Consider the following 14,697-nt stretch of genomic DNA (forward strand, 5'->3'; position numbering starts at 1 on the left):
GGTCCATAGAATGACTTATTTCACAAATGGCCCCTTTTCTTTGAAAATTCGGGGATGCTTGACGAGAACATGAAGCATGGTGGAGGGAGTTTTCATTAAGATTTTCAAATAGTTGCCATGCTTCATGCTCATTTCGAAGCATGAAAGTCCCCCCGCATGCAGCATGGATCATCTGACGGTTTCGTTCCATCAAACCGTCATAGAAACATTGCACTAGCTGCCACTTAGGTATTTGATGATGAGGGCATTTACGGATTAGGTCGCGAAATCTCTCCCAAGTTTCATGAAATTCTTCTTCCTCGGTTTGGGAGAAACTTGTAATGGCACGTCTAAACTGGTTCGTTCTTCCTATAGGAAAGTATTTTTTAAGAAATTCTTGTTGCATTTGATCCCAAGAACGAATTGAGTTAGCTTCTAAAGAATTCAGCCATTGTTTGGCTCTATCTTTAAGGGAGAAGGGGAATAACCTAAGTTTCAGGGCATCATCAGTGAAGTTCTGAATCTTGACAGTGGTGCAAATCTCAAGAAATTTATCTAAATATTTGTATGGGTCTTCGTTGGTGAGCCCATAAAAAGATGGGAGCATTTGGATCACACTAGACTTTATTTCATATTGTACAGCTGCTACCTCAGGTAATCGAATGCAAGATGGGAAAGTGTAAATAGTGGGAGTAAAGTACTCCCGCAGGAGTTTGGGTTGTTCTTCAGCCATCTTAAGAGATGGGGATGATCCTAATGTTTTGATCTTAGCTCGAATGTTCCTAAGGGTTCGTTCTATTTCAGGGTCAAAAGGTAATAGGTTTTGTACTCTAGAACGACTACCGTGCATACACTAGTACTCGATCAATCAAGCATGCAAAAAGATGTTGACCCCCTAATGGATTTTGATGAATACAAAACACTAGAGTATAATTCCCTTTATATTAACAATTTATTTGAGGATTTTAGGTGTTTAACTAAGAATATTGTTAAGAATTGTCAAGGCATGTTCCCATATTTTTCAAGGATTTTTTGAAGATTTTTTGAGATGAAGAAAACAGATCAGGGACAGCCGAGACGTCTCCGGTTTGTCCCAGAGACGTCTCTGGCACAAAGAGGATGAATTGGCACGTCTGGAGACGTCCCCGGCACCTGGCGAGGCGTCTCGCAGGGTCGGAGTCGACTCCCGACTCTGCGGAGTCGACTCTCTCAGAGACGGCAGAAAGGCCGATTTCAAGGGATGCGTGCGAGTCGTCTCCAAAGGACGCGGAGTCGTCCCCACGCATAAAAAGCAAACTTTCTGAGACGTCCCCAGAAAGCGCGGAGTCGACTCTCTCAGGGGATTCCAGAGGACTTATTTTTCGGTGATAAAACTGCGGAGTCGTCCCCGACGTCGCGGAGTCGTCCCCATGCAAAAAGCGCAAACATCCCGAGACGTCCTCGTAAAGTGCCGAGTCGACTCTCTCAGAAAAATAGAAAAACAAGCATTCAAGCTGTTCTTCTTCAGAGACGTCCCCGTAAAGCGCCGAGTCGACTCCAAACATCGTCAAAAGAATTTTTATACAGCCGAGACGTCTCGCGTTGAAACGGAGACGTCTCCGGAGCGCCTGGGACGCGACTGACACACTTTTGCAGGTTTGTTTGAATTTCAAACGGTCATTTCTTTGTGTCTAACGGATCTATTGCTTGTAGGGTGATGAGAGCACAAAAGTGCGATCTACATACCACTTAAATTAGTCTTATTGTTAACAGATGATGATAATTTCGTCGAGTTAATATTATACTTTTGTTTCGTATAGGTTATCGTAAATCAGAAATAAAATGCATATTTGATACAGATTTGGTTCAGGAAGATGCATAGCCCAAGCTGTACGCACCCGATCTCGCCATGGCCTAGTCGAGCCCATCATCTCGCAAGCATCTCATGCGTGCATCCCCTATTTCCGCTCACCCAAATTTCATCCGCCTCATGCGTCTCCTAGCGTCGGCGAAGCACCCGCGATCAACTCCCTTCATCGTCCGCCCGCCTCTTCCGCCCGTTTAAGGCGCCTCCCAGCTTCCTTCTCCCAGCGTCCGTCCAAGATCCATCATCTCGTATCCACAGCGTTCGCCCGAGCCCGTGAACAGCAGCCGCGATCACCTCCCAAGCATCCGCCTCCCTCACCGTTTCAAAGATTCCGAGTCCATTCTTCAGCATGTGATCCCGCCTCACAGCCGCTCTAGCCGTCCGCAATCAACTCCTTTCCGGGCGTCTTCCAGATCTACGACTCATCCCATCCATCCCAGCCAGCCGTGAAGCATCGCGACGTCCGCAAGCCCATGATCTCCCAGCCGTCTGCCTCCTCTTCTTCCGTCCGAGACCGAGATCCCATGCTTCTGGGCCAGCGTCAGTTCATCCCACCTTCCGCGATCAACGCCCGATCCCGTGAAGCGCCGCAGCAGCCGCGATCACCGCCCAGCCATCCGCATCCTCCTCCTTTCCAACGCTCGTGAGCATCTCGGCTGTTATAAGAAGCTGCTCTCACGAAAGCAGGGGGGAGGAGGAAGAGGAAGAACAGAGGAGGCGGGGGCTGTTGCGGTTTGAAGGAAAAGAGAAGAAGGAAACAGGGTATGCCCTGTTTCCAAAAAGAAAAAGAAAAAAAAGAGTGATGAGAGGGAGGATAATGTTTTTAATGGAAGGCTAAAGTCCTAGGTGATGGGTGAAGGAAGATTCTTTGATGTACCGAGTTTATGATGTAAATTCTAATCCTTTGCTTTATACGATTTATTTTTTGATTATGTCATGATTCTTATATGTTGAAAATTCTTTTATGATTATGCTTATTGATACATGTCTTCCTCGATTATTTGATTCATCGTTGACGTTATAAGGCACGTTGAATACTTAGAAAGAGAATTCGTGTTATCAAGAACATACTCCATAATTAAATTTTATCTGCCTATAATTCTTAAAGAAAACAAAAGAATCATAGAATTTATCGCATGAATTTGATATTATCAAAGGAGATTCTGGATCCCTACACCATCTTAATCTATCCAAACTTCGATTCTCTATTTACTGATTTATTTTCTATTTGCAAAACATCATCTTAATCCACAAGTTTATTGAGTTAATTAATCTAAAATTACGCTAATAATCCATATTTCGTTCCCTGAGGAATCGACCTCGGACTTCCGAGTATACTACTTGTGCGATTCTCCTGCACTTGGGAGAGCAATTTTATTTTTGCACCATAGGGCTATAAAAGGGAGCTTTTAAGTGCCTTTAAAACAACTTCTAACCAACCAAACACAAGATCATTCAAGAGAGAAGAAAGAGAAAGAGGTTCAAGGGAGTTAGTGCTTTCAAGAGGAGAAATCAAGTGCATTCAAGCTTTTCCATCTGATTTCGTGCTCAACTACTCACTCCCACTCGGCATTCAAAGCTAGCATTCAAGCCAACGTGATCCACATCGGAAGAACCACCATCACCCACGCTTCCAACGGCAAAAAGGGTTCTTTCGATTTTGTTATTTTTCATTGATATATTTGCTTTCATAAGAGCTTTCAAATCTTTGTAAAACATTTGATTATTGTGCTTGTTCCAGTCAAGGGACTTGGAACAAGGGATAGGCGTCCCAAGCCTAGGTTAAATTGGGGAATTGTAGGGTTCGTTGTTAGCCCGGGGTAAAACAACGAGTTGGGTAGTGCACTCGCAAAACTACCGGACTGTAATCGCTGATTATAGTAGAAATTCCCAAAGGTGTTTGGGGAGTGGATGTAGGAGCAGTGGAAGCTCCGAACCACTATAAATCTTTATGTGTTTGCGTTTGATTGTGGTTGCAACTTTAGCTTCACCTTTGCACATACACTTGTGTGTTTTGTTTTAATTAGACAAAAAGTTTTAAAACACCCAATTCACCCCCCTCTTGGGTGACCATCTCTGGGCAACAAGTGGTATCAGAGCAGGTGCTCTGTGTATTTCTTGAAGACCTAACCGTCTTTGCCAAAGATCAAGATGGCAACACCCTTCAACAATGTTCCTGCTGAGGGGCAGGCTACCAATAGACCTCCACTCTTCAATGGGACAAATTATTCCTATTGGAAGACTAAAATGAGAATTTTTATTCAAACACAAGATTATGCCTTGTGGAGGGTCATAATCAAAGGACCACACGAACCATATCACATAGTTAATGGCATTCAAGTTTCCAAACCTGAAGAGGATTGGGATGAGAATGATAGTAGGATGGTTCAACTCAATGCTAGAGCCATGAACTCATTATTTTGTGCTCTAGATGTAAATGAGTTCAATAGAGTCTCCACCTGTAGTTCCGCCAAGGAAATATGGGATAGGCTTGAAGTTACCCACGAGGGTACCAATCAAGTCAAAGAGTCTAAAGTGAACATTCTAGTTCACAAATATGAGTTATTTAAGATGGAACCCAACGAAACTATATCATGCATGTTCACACGCTTCACTGATATAATAAATGGTCTAAAGAATTTGGGTAAATCTTACACTAACCCAGAACTTGTGAGTAAAATTCTCAGGTCCTTGCCAAAAGCTTGGGAAGCGAAGGTCACGGCGATCGTAGAAGCTAAAGACCTCAACACATTGGCACTTGAACAACTATTGGGCTCATTGATGACGCATGAGCTCACAATGAAGCAACATGAAGAAGATGTGCCAAAGAAGAAGACAATCGCACTCAAGGCTACTTCAAATGTTTGTGAAGAAGAAAGCAGTGAGAGTGAAGAAGAAAGTGAAGATGAAGACTTGGGTTTAATAGTAAGGAAGTTCAAAAAATTCATGAGAAGAAAGAAACCCTTCCCAAGAAAGAAGTTTGGAGGGAGAAATGATTGGAAAAAGGAAAAAGAAAAAGAAAGAGACCCAATCATATGTTATGATTGCAAGAGACCGGGACACATCCGCTCCGAATGCCCTCAACAGAAGAAGCACTATGGAAAGAAGAAGAAGAAGGCGTTGAAAGTAACTTGGGATGATAGTGACACATCCTCCTCCGAGGAAGAGAAGGAAGAGACCGCCAACTTGTGTTTCATGGCATTCGACGACGATGAGGTATGTCAAAGCTCAACTACAGATTTTACTTTAGAAGAATTATATGAAGCCTTCCAAGAGCTCATGAGTGATTGTAGTATGTTAGGAGCAAAAAATAAAGAATTAAAGGCCTCCAATCAAAAACTAAAGGATGACATTAAAAACCTATTGATTGAGAAGGAGAACTTTGAAAATGTTAACACTATTGACCTAGAGAATAAAAATTCAAAACTTAGCATTGAAAATGAAACGGCAAAAACACTCATTAAGGAATTAAATCTAAAAGTTAAATTCCTACTCAATAGTAATACCTCACTTGCACAAAATGTTGAATTCCTTAAAAATGATAAGGAAGAATTGGCTAAAGAAAATTTGGATCTTAAAAATGAGGTACATAAGTACAAACCAATTGTGGAGAAATTTACATATAGCTCTGAAAAATTAAATCTTATTCTATCCAATCAAAGAGCTGTTTTTAATAAAGCCGGATTAGAATACAAAACTAGCAAACAACAAAAATATCTAAAGAATTTTTTTGTGAAAGCAAAAGATATCAAAACTGAAAAACCTACATGCTTTCATTGTGGGAAAAGTGGACACAAAGCCTATTCTTGCATTCAAAGAAAGATTCAAACTAACAAGAATACATTTGTAAAGAGTAAAAACACAACTAAAGTGTGGGTGCCTAAGGGAACCAACTACACTAACCAAGAAGGACCCAAGAAAACTTGGGTACCTAAGAGCTTCACATGATTATTTTGCAGGTATGCCTTGCAGCCGGGAGTAAAAAGAGAATGTGGTATCTTGATAGTGGTTGCTCAAGGCACATGACTGGTGACAAGAGCCTTTTCGTCACCTTGAAATCAAAAGAAGGAGGAGTAGTCACATTTGGAGACAATGCTAAAGGTCAAATCATTGGCGTTGGTAAAATCTCCATATCACCCTCCTCATTTATTGACAATGTATTGTTAGTTAATGGATTAAAACATAATTTATTAAGTATAAGTCAATTTTGTGACAAGGGCTTTAAAGTGTCTTTTGAATCTTCACTATGCATAATTAGTAGTCCAGTTGACAATGAGATCATACTTACGGGACATAGGCGTGGAAATGTTTACATGGTAGATCTTGATGATCTCACCATGAAGGATGGCCAATGTCTTGTAGCCATGGATGCCAAAGTCAATGAGACTAGCTGGTTATGGCATCGTAGGTTAGGGCATGCTAACATGGATTTAATTTCTAAATTGATTACAAAAGATCTAGTCAGAGGACTACCAAAAATAGACTTTGAAAAGAACAAAATTTGTGCTGCATGTTAACTAGAAAAACAGACAAGAAGTTCCTTCAAGTCTAAGAACATAGTCTCAACATCAAAACCCCTAGAACTAATTCACATGGATTTATTTGGACCCACTAGAACTGCTAGTCTAGGGGGTAAGAAGTTTGGTCTTATAATTGTTGATGATTTTTCACGTTTTACATGGGTTTCATTTCTTGCACACAAAGATGAGTCCTTTTCCGCTTTCATCAAGTTTCATAATAGGATTTCGAATGAACTTAATCTAAAACTAAAAGCAATTAGGAGTGATCATGGTACCGAGTTTGAAAATCAGCATTTTGAAAAATTTTGTGAAGAAAACGGTATCAATCACAATTTCTCGGCCCCTAGGACACCCCAACAAAATGGGGTGGTAGGAAGAATCGCACACTAGCAGATATGGCTCGTACCATGTTGTGCGAATCGGATCTACCAAAGTACTTTTGGGCTGAAGCAATAAATACTGCATGTCATATTTTAAACCGTGCTTTAGTTAGATCTATCTTAAGGAAAACACCTTATGAGTTGTTGAAAAATAAGAAGCCTAATATAAGCTATTTTCATGTTTTCGGTTGTCGCTGCTTTATTTTAAACAATGGAAAGGACAATCTAAGTAAATTTAGTGCTAAATCAGATGAGGGGATCTTCTTAGGTTATTCCTCATCTAGTAGAGCATACAGGGTCTTCAACAAGAGAACTCTCGTTGTTGAAGAATCCATTCATGTTGTTTTTGATGAAGCTAATGGAGATTCTTCTAGAAAAGAAGAAGATGGTGATGCAGGAGTACTTGAAGACAGAATGAAGGAATTCTCCATACAAGACAAACAACATGAGGATGAAATCAAAGAAGATACAATTTAGCAAGATGAAGAAGATCAACCTCCAGCGAGAAATCAAGATCTTCCTAAGGAATGGAGGTATGCACATGGTCATCCAAGGGATCTAATCCTTGGTGATCCTTCACAAGGGATAAGGACAAGATCCTCTTTAAGAAACACTAGCAATTATCTTGCATTCGTTTCACAGATAGAGCCTAAATCACTAGAAGAAGCCGAAAAAGATGAAAATTGGATGAATGCTATGCAAGAGGAATTAAACCAATTTGAACGAAATCAAGTTTGGACTCTAATGAAAAGACCCCCTAATGTTTCAATTATAGGCACCAAGTGGGTATATAGAAATAAACTAGATGAAGATGGAATAGTAATAAGAAACAAAGCCAGGCTAGTAGCCAAAGGATATAATCAGGAGGAAGGAATAGATTTTGATGAAACTTTTGCTCCTGTTGCTAGGTTAGAGGCTATTAGACTACTTTTGGCATATGCATGCTTCATGGATTTCAAACTCTATCAAATGGATGTAAAAAGTGCCTTTTTAAATGGTTATATAATGGAGGAAGTTTATGTAGGACAACCTCCAGGTTTTGAGAACCACTTACATCCATATTATGTTTTTAAATTGCATAAAGCATTGTATGGACTTAAGCAAGCCCCTAGGGCATGGTATGAAAGATTAAGTAATTTTCTAATTGAAAATAAGTTTAAGAGAGGAAATGTAGACAAAACCCTCTTCATTAAAAGAAAAAGGAATGACTTATTGCTTGTGCAAATTTATGTGGATGATATAATTTTTGGCGCTACTAATGATAGTCTTTGTCAAGAGTTTGCTAAGCTTATGCAGGGAGAATTTGAAATGAGCATGATGGGTGAGCTCAACTTCTTCCTTGGGCTACAAATAAAACAATCAGAGGAAGGCATCTTCATCAGTCAGTCCAAATACATCAAGGAAATGTTGGAAAAGTTCAAGATGAAGGATGCAAAGGAAATCAGCACACCTATGGGCTCAAGTTGCAAGCTTGACAAAGATGAAAAAGGTAAAAGTATAGAATGCAAATTGTACAGAGGTATGATAGGTTCTTTACTTTACCTTACTGCTAGTAGACCAGACATATTATTCAGTATTTGCATGTGTGCTAGATACCAAGCATGTCCTAAGGAATCACACTTGCAAGCTGTTAAAAGAATATTCAGATATCTAGTAGGGACATCTAATACAGGCTTATGGTATTCTAAACAATCTGATATAAATTTAATTGCTTATTCCGATGCTGATTTTGCCGGGTGCAAACTCGACAGAAAAAGCACAAGTGGCACATGTCAATTCTTGGGTGCTAATTTGGTTTCTTGGTTTAGCAAGAAACAGAATTCAGTTGCCTTGTCCACAGCTGAGGCTGAGTACATTGTAGCTGGAAGCTGTTGTGCCCAAGTTCTTTGGATTAAGCAACAACTTGAAGATTTCGGTATCAAAATGGACAACTTACCAATTAGATGTGATAATACAAGTGCAATTAATTTAACAAAAAATCCTGTTCAATACTCTAAATCAAAACACATAGAGATTAGGCATCACTTTATAAGGGATCATGTGCTGAAAAATGATGTGATGATTGAGTATGTATGTACTGAAAATCAATTGGCCGATATCTTTACAAAGCCCCTTTGTAAAGATAGGTTCAATTTTTTAAGGAATGCTTTGTGCTTGTATGATCCTAGCAAATAGATTGAACCTGTAATGCAATGCTTTGTAAGCTCTAGAGATACATGTGAATGCTACTCAAACTAATAATACACTTCAAGGTCACAAATAGCAAACCTAGTATCTAATAAGTGAAAACATGAATCTATCAAAGTTAGATGACGAATTGTTTGACTTTCCGGAGGATGGTTACCCTTCCTTGGACTCTTCATGGAGATATTTTCAGAGCCTATTTCATAGGCATTCGAAATTTGGTCAAACATTCCTCATTTCAATATTGATAATTCAAAAAATCATTATCAAACTTTTATAGGATGTATTATTGAAGGGAAGGATCACAAGAAAACTCACTCTATATTCACCAAAAGAAATCACGCTGATTATTGTGGTTGAATAAAATAAATTGGGAAAAGATAGAAATCATTGTGAAATTTTTCAGTGCCGGAGACGTCTCTGGCAAATCACAGAGACGTCCCCCCGGCGAGACCTCTCGCATTAGTCGCGGAGACGTCTCGGGGACCGAATGAAAGTTTTTAAATTAGGTCGAAACAGCTCGAGCCGACCCGAGCTACCTTCTTTCGTCCCCAACGAAAACACAAACCCTAGCCTCCATTTTCTCTCCACCACAAACCGAACCAAAATCTCTCCCCATTTCCCTAGATTTCCAATCCATGGCACCTAAGAAAGCTGGGCGAACGGGTGGGAGGCGTCCTAGAGTAGCAAACGACGACGAGGAACGGAGGGAAGAGCCCTCCGCGCCGCCTCCTCCGGTTGCTCCGCCAACCGTGACCCTCTCCTGTGCAAATCGCACAGTAACCACAGGTAGATATATAGATTTCCAGTTTCTAGCTAGTGAGGGGTTCTCTATTGGAGAGAGACTCCGTGCCCAAGGTTGGGAACACCTATGTTCCCTAAATATGTCAACATATCCAGGCCTAGTGAGAAAAATGTTTAGCAATATGGCCTAGGGGACTCGGGGTACACCGGATATGTCCGAGGCACATTGATAGAAATCAATGAGGTCATCCTATCTAACTTGTTACAAATCCCCAAATACGGTGAGGCTCCGACCTCACATCCCCAAAGGGAGATTGCCCTAAACCTACTTTTAGGAAGAGAGGATTGCGGCCCTCTTGACATAGTTAAGTCCCAAGACCTCAATGCCGAAATGAGATTGCTTTTGAGCATAGTTAACCGGGTCTTGTTTCCAAAAACCGGTCGCTTCGATTTCGTTTCGGAGCGAGACTTAGCTATTATGCACCATATCTTGCTAGGGATTCCCCTAAACCTCCCTAGGCTCATGTTGAACTACATCTCCATATGTCATAGGTATTCCAGATTTAGCATACCATATGAGATGGTTTTCACCCTACTGTTCAAACATTTTAAGGTTCCAATTCCTGAAAATGAGCCAGAAAAACCTTTGAGAAACACTGACTACTACAATGAGAGCACATTACATAGGATGGAGTTTCACAAAAAAGACGGGTCTTGGGTTAAGGCCCCTAAAAGAAAATCCCAAACCATAGAGCCTGAGATCCCACATCAGGAGCCTGACCACCTCTCTCCTCCACATAGCCCTATGGCCTTTTCTGATGTACCTTCCAGCTCGGCTGAACCACCCACCTCAGTGCCTCCTCCTCCAGTCAGTGGATCACTGTCCCTATCAGATGAGCAGATGCACACCCTAGCATCTGTGATATGCCAGCAGATGAGGGAAGAGATGAGATCAATAGTCTCTGCTGAGTTAGCTCCCATCCGTACCTCACATGAAGCACTCCTACAAGAATTGAAGGAAATCAAAGCTCAGATAGAAGCTACAGCGTCAGAATTGGTTCATGTCGGAACAAGCCAAACCTTAAGATCAATTGAGATACAGGCTGAATTGAAGATCATATCGGATGGTCTTCAAGAGTTGACGAGCCCTGGAGGCAATGTGGGCACTGTGGCTGCCCAACTTAGAGGAAGAATTGAAAGGGCAACTCATGAATTTGAAGCACTAGTGACAGCCTTCAATCAGTCTCAAGGAAATCAATTTAAAACACTAATGGATGCAATAACTGGGTTTATAGAGGCTACTGCTGGGGCTATTGAGCGTGGTCGCCGGTGAGGGACATTTTGTAGACATCTAGGATTCATCTTTTTGTAAAACCCTAGGCTTATTTGAAACTTCTTTTGTATTAGCCATCAATACTTGTAATGATTTCAAATGATTGTAATACAATATGAAGGTCATACCTTTCTTTTTGAAACTTTGTGTATATTTCTAATTCTGTGGTATCAAACTCTGTGTATGTTTCTAATTTTGATGCTTTGAATGATCAAACTTAACAATGTGCAATAATATTACTCCTTTCCCAACTTGACAATGCATATGAAAAAGGGGGAGCACAACCTGTAATAACTGCATTTGAAAGGTCTGAAATGAATTCCAAAACAAAGGGGGAGTGAAATGAATGCTGAATTCATTAATAGAAATAACTTGGAAAGAGGGAGCATAACTTGAATATCCTTGAGTGATTCATAGTAATATGCTGAATTCTAATAGGAATTGCGTTTTAGGTACCTAAGAAAAATTTGTCCCCTTCATTGTTGATGACAAAAAGGGGGAGTAGAACCAATATATGGAATAGAACCAATATATGGAATGCAAAATACAAAGTTTACACTAATACTTAAAAGTTGAATTAAGAAAAGATAAAATTGAAGAATATTGGCTTTAAGACAATTGTCCTTCTGGAAAAGAAAGGGGGAGTCAAAAAGTATTTAGCTTTCAATTGTCTTTAGCATCAATATTTCATTAATTTACATTTTAACTTGATTCAAATTCAGTTGATATGCCAAAATTGCTCAAGAGCTACTAAGATCAATACTTATGCATAAGGATAGAACTGAAAGTTGACTATATTGAATTATGCACACTGTATCTAGCTCTAACCAAAACACAATACTTGTACATCTGATCAAATACTGTGTATATATTTAAATTTCGAATTTTGCATATACTCAGTGTTTTGTCATCATCAAAAAGGGGGAGATTGTTGACCCCCTAATGGATTTTGATGAATACAAAACACTAGAGTATAATTCCCTTTATATTAATAATTTATTTGAGAATTTCAGGTGTTTAACTAAGAATATTGTTAAGAATTGTCAAGGCATGTTCCCATATTTTTCAAGGATTTTTTGAAGATTTTTTGAGATGAAGAAAACAGATCAGGGACAGCCGAGACGTCTCCGGTTTGTCCCAGAGACGTCTCTGGCACGAAGAGGATGAATTGGCACGTCTAGAGACGTCCCCGGCACCTGGCGAGGCGTCTCGCAGGGTCGGAGTCGACTCCCGACTCTGCGGAGTCGACTCTCTCAGAGACGGCAGAAAGGCCGATTTCAAGGGATGCGCGCGAGTCGTCTCCGAAGGACGCGGAGTCGTCCCCATGCATAAAAAGCAAACTTCCCGAGACGTCCCGAGAAAGCGCGGAGTCGACTCTCTCAGGGGATTCCAGAGGACTTGTTTTTCGGTGATAAAACTGCGGAGTCGTCCCCGACGTCGCGGAGTCGTCCCCATGCAAAAAATGCAAACATCCCGAGACGTCCCCGTAAAGTGCCGAGCCGACTCTCTCAGAAAAACAGAAAAACAAGCATTCAAGCTGTTCTTCTTCAGAGACGTTCCCGTAAAGCGCCGAGTCGACTCCAAACATCGTCAAAAGAATTTTTATACAGCCGAGACGTCTCGCGTTGAAGCGGAGATGTCTCCGGAGCGCCTGGGACGCGACTGACACACTTTTGCAAGTTTGTTTGAATTTCAAACGGTCATTTCTTTGTGTCTAACGGATCTATTGCTTGTAGGGCTATAAAAGGGAGCTTTTAAGTGCCTTTAAAACAACTTCTAACCAACCAAACACAAGATCATTCAAGAGAGAAGAAAGAGAAAGAGGTTCAAGGGAGTTAGTGCTTTCAAGAGGAGAAATCAAGTGCATTCAAGCTTTCTCATCTGATTTCGTGCTCAACTACTCACTCCCACTCGGCATTCAAAGCTAGCATTCAAGCCAACGTGATCCACATCGGAAGAACCACCATCACCCACGCTTCCAACGGCAAAAAGGGTTCTTCCGATTTTGTTGTTTTTCATTGATATATTTGCTTTTATAAGAGCTTTCAAATCTTTGTAAAACATTTGATTATTGTGCTTGTTCCAGTCAAGGGACTTGGAACAAGGGATAGGCGTCCCAAGCCTAGGTTAAATTGGGGGATTGTAGGGTTCATTGTTAGCCCGGGGTAAAACAACGAGTTGGGTAGTGCACTCGCAAAACTACCGGACTGTAATCGCTGATTATAGTGGAAATTTTCAAAGGTGTTTGGGGAGTGGATGTAGGAGCAGTGGAAGCTCCGAACCACTATAAATCTTTGTGTGTTTGCGTTTGATTGTGGTTGCAACTTTAGCTTCACCTTTGCACATACACTTGTGTATTTTGTTTTAATTAGACAAAAAGTTTTAAAACACCCAATTCACCCCCCTCTTGGGTGACCATCTCTGGGCAACAAAAGAGAAAAGCATATCAATCCTAGTCTTTGTCCTAAAATCACTAGATAGCTCCTAACTGGTTTGAAGAGGGCACCTAAGCCTCCAATCCGGTCTAATGAACCGAGTTGACCAGGTAAGCTCCCAGGTAAGTGGAGGGGTCACGATGCGTTCGTAAAGGTCCCACTTAAAACCCACTTTCCTCGAACAGATGAACTATCTCCCTTATAGGGACAAAGCTTGCCTAGACATCAACTAAGCCACAGAGCGAAATTGGTGCAACTTTCGGTGATCTTCGTCCTATTGAGCTCGAATGTCCCTAGGAGCCAATGTCTAATTGATTTTAATCAAAGTGACACTATGTGAGATTGAGTTCACCTAAGTTGGACAAGAGTCCGGTGATGAAATCCGGCTCTTATCTTGTTGGGGTGATTGCCCTTACTATGTGCAGATTGATTTGTGTATGTGCATCAAGCATGCATTCACACTCTTGCTGAAATTGAAATCAAACAATCACCACAAAATTTCAAGCTAATAATTAATTTAAATAAGAAAGGTTTAGAGATTACCAAAGGGAATTTCCCCAGCAATTTTAAATTTTTTTTTTTTAGCAAACCTCCAAAGCATTCCTTTCTGATAGCCCAGATCTCCTCTTCGATTCCTGATCAAATAAGACCAAAAGAAAAATTAAAAAAAAAATTAGTAGAAGAGAAAAAGGAGATAAGAAAAGTAACAATAATAGAGAATAATTTTATATATATATATATATATATATATATATTTTGAAAGTTTTTTTTTAATTAATTAAATTTTTTTTTTAATGATAGGAAAAATAACTATGCAAGCAATCCCCGGCAACGGCGCCAAAAATTGATCGGTTCTTTTCAATTTCAAAAATAAACCACGCAATAGCACGTATCCTGTAGGATAGTGATTACGGGTGTCGGTCCACAGAGATTGAAGAATAAGTTATTTTTCTTTTAAAAATAAATCAAGAAGAAGGATGTGCTAACTTGATTTAACTAAATTAATCTATGAGTACGAATTGAAATTTATCAAAGTAAATAGATCTAGAGTTTGGAATCCACCACATAGCATTGCATCAAGGATTGTGTTCTTAATTTTTGTCTTTTGGAGAGGCATGCAATTTTGGCTACAAGCCTTTTAAAATAAAAATATAAAGAGTGTTAGGAAGATCCATCTTCGGTGTAGCATGAAGTGTCTACCTAAGTATGCTAATCTAGGATGCAGCACACTTCATCTTCCTAGGCATGAATCATCTTAGACTACTTTAGCAAACAT

The 14,697-nt window shown here is 40.2% G+C and overlaps 1 non-coding gene across 1 annotated transcript; it reads left to right on the plus strand.

The window, feature by feature from the left end:
* Positions 1 to 230: 230 nt before the first annotated feature.
* Positions 231 to 336, plus strand: LOC120112286. The gene has a single exon (XR_005513759.1). It is a non-coding gene; the product is annotated as a small nucleolar RNA R71 (small nucleolar RNA).
* Positions 337 to 14,697: the final 14,361 nt, after the last annotated feature.

The sequence above is a fragment of the Phoenix dactylifera genome, chromosome 10 (assembly GCF_009389715.1).
Source record: "Phoenix dactylifera cultivar Barhee BC4 chromosome 10, palm_55x_up_171113_PBpolish2nd_filt_p, whole genome shotgun sequence".
NCBI lineage: Eukaryota > Viridiplantae > Streptophyta > Magnoliopsida > Arecales > Arecaceae > Phoenix > Phoenix dactylifera.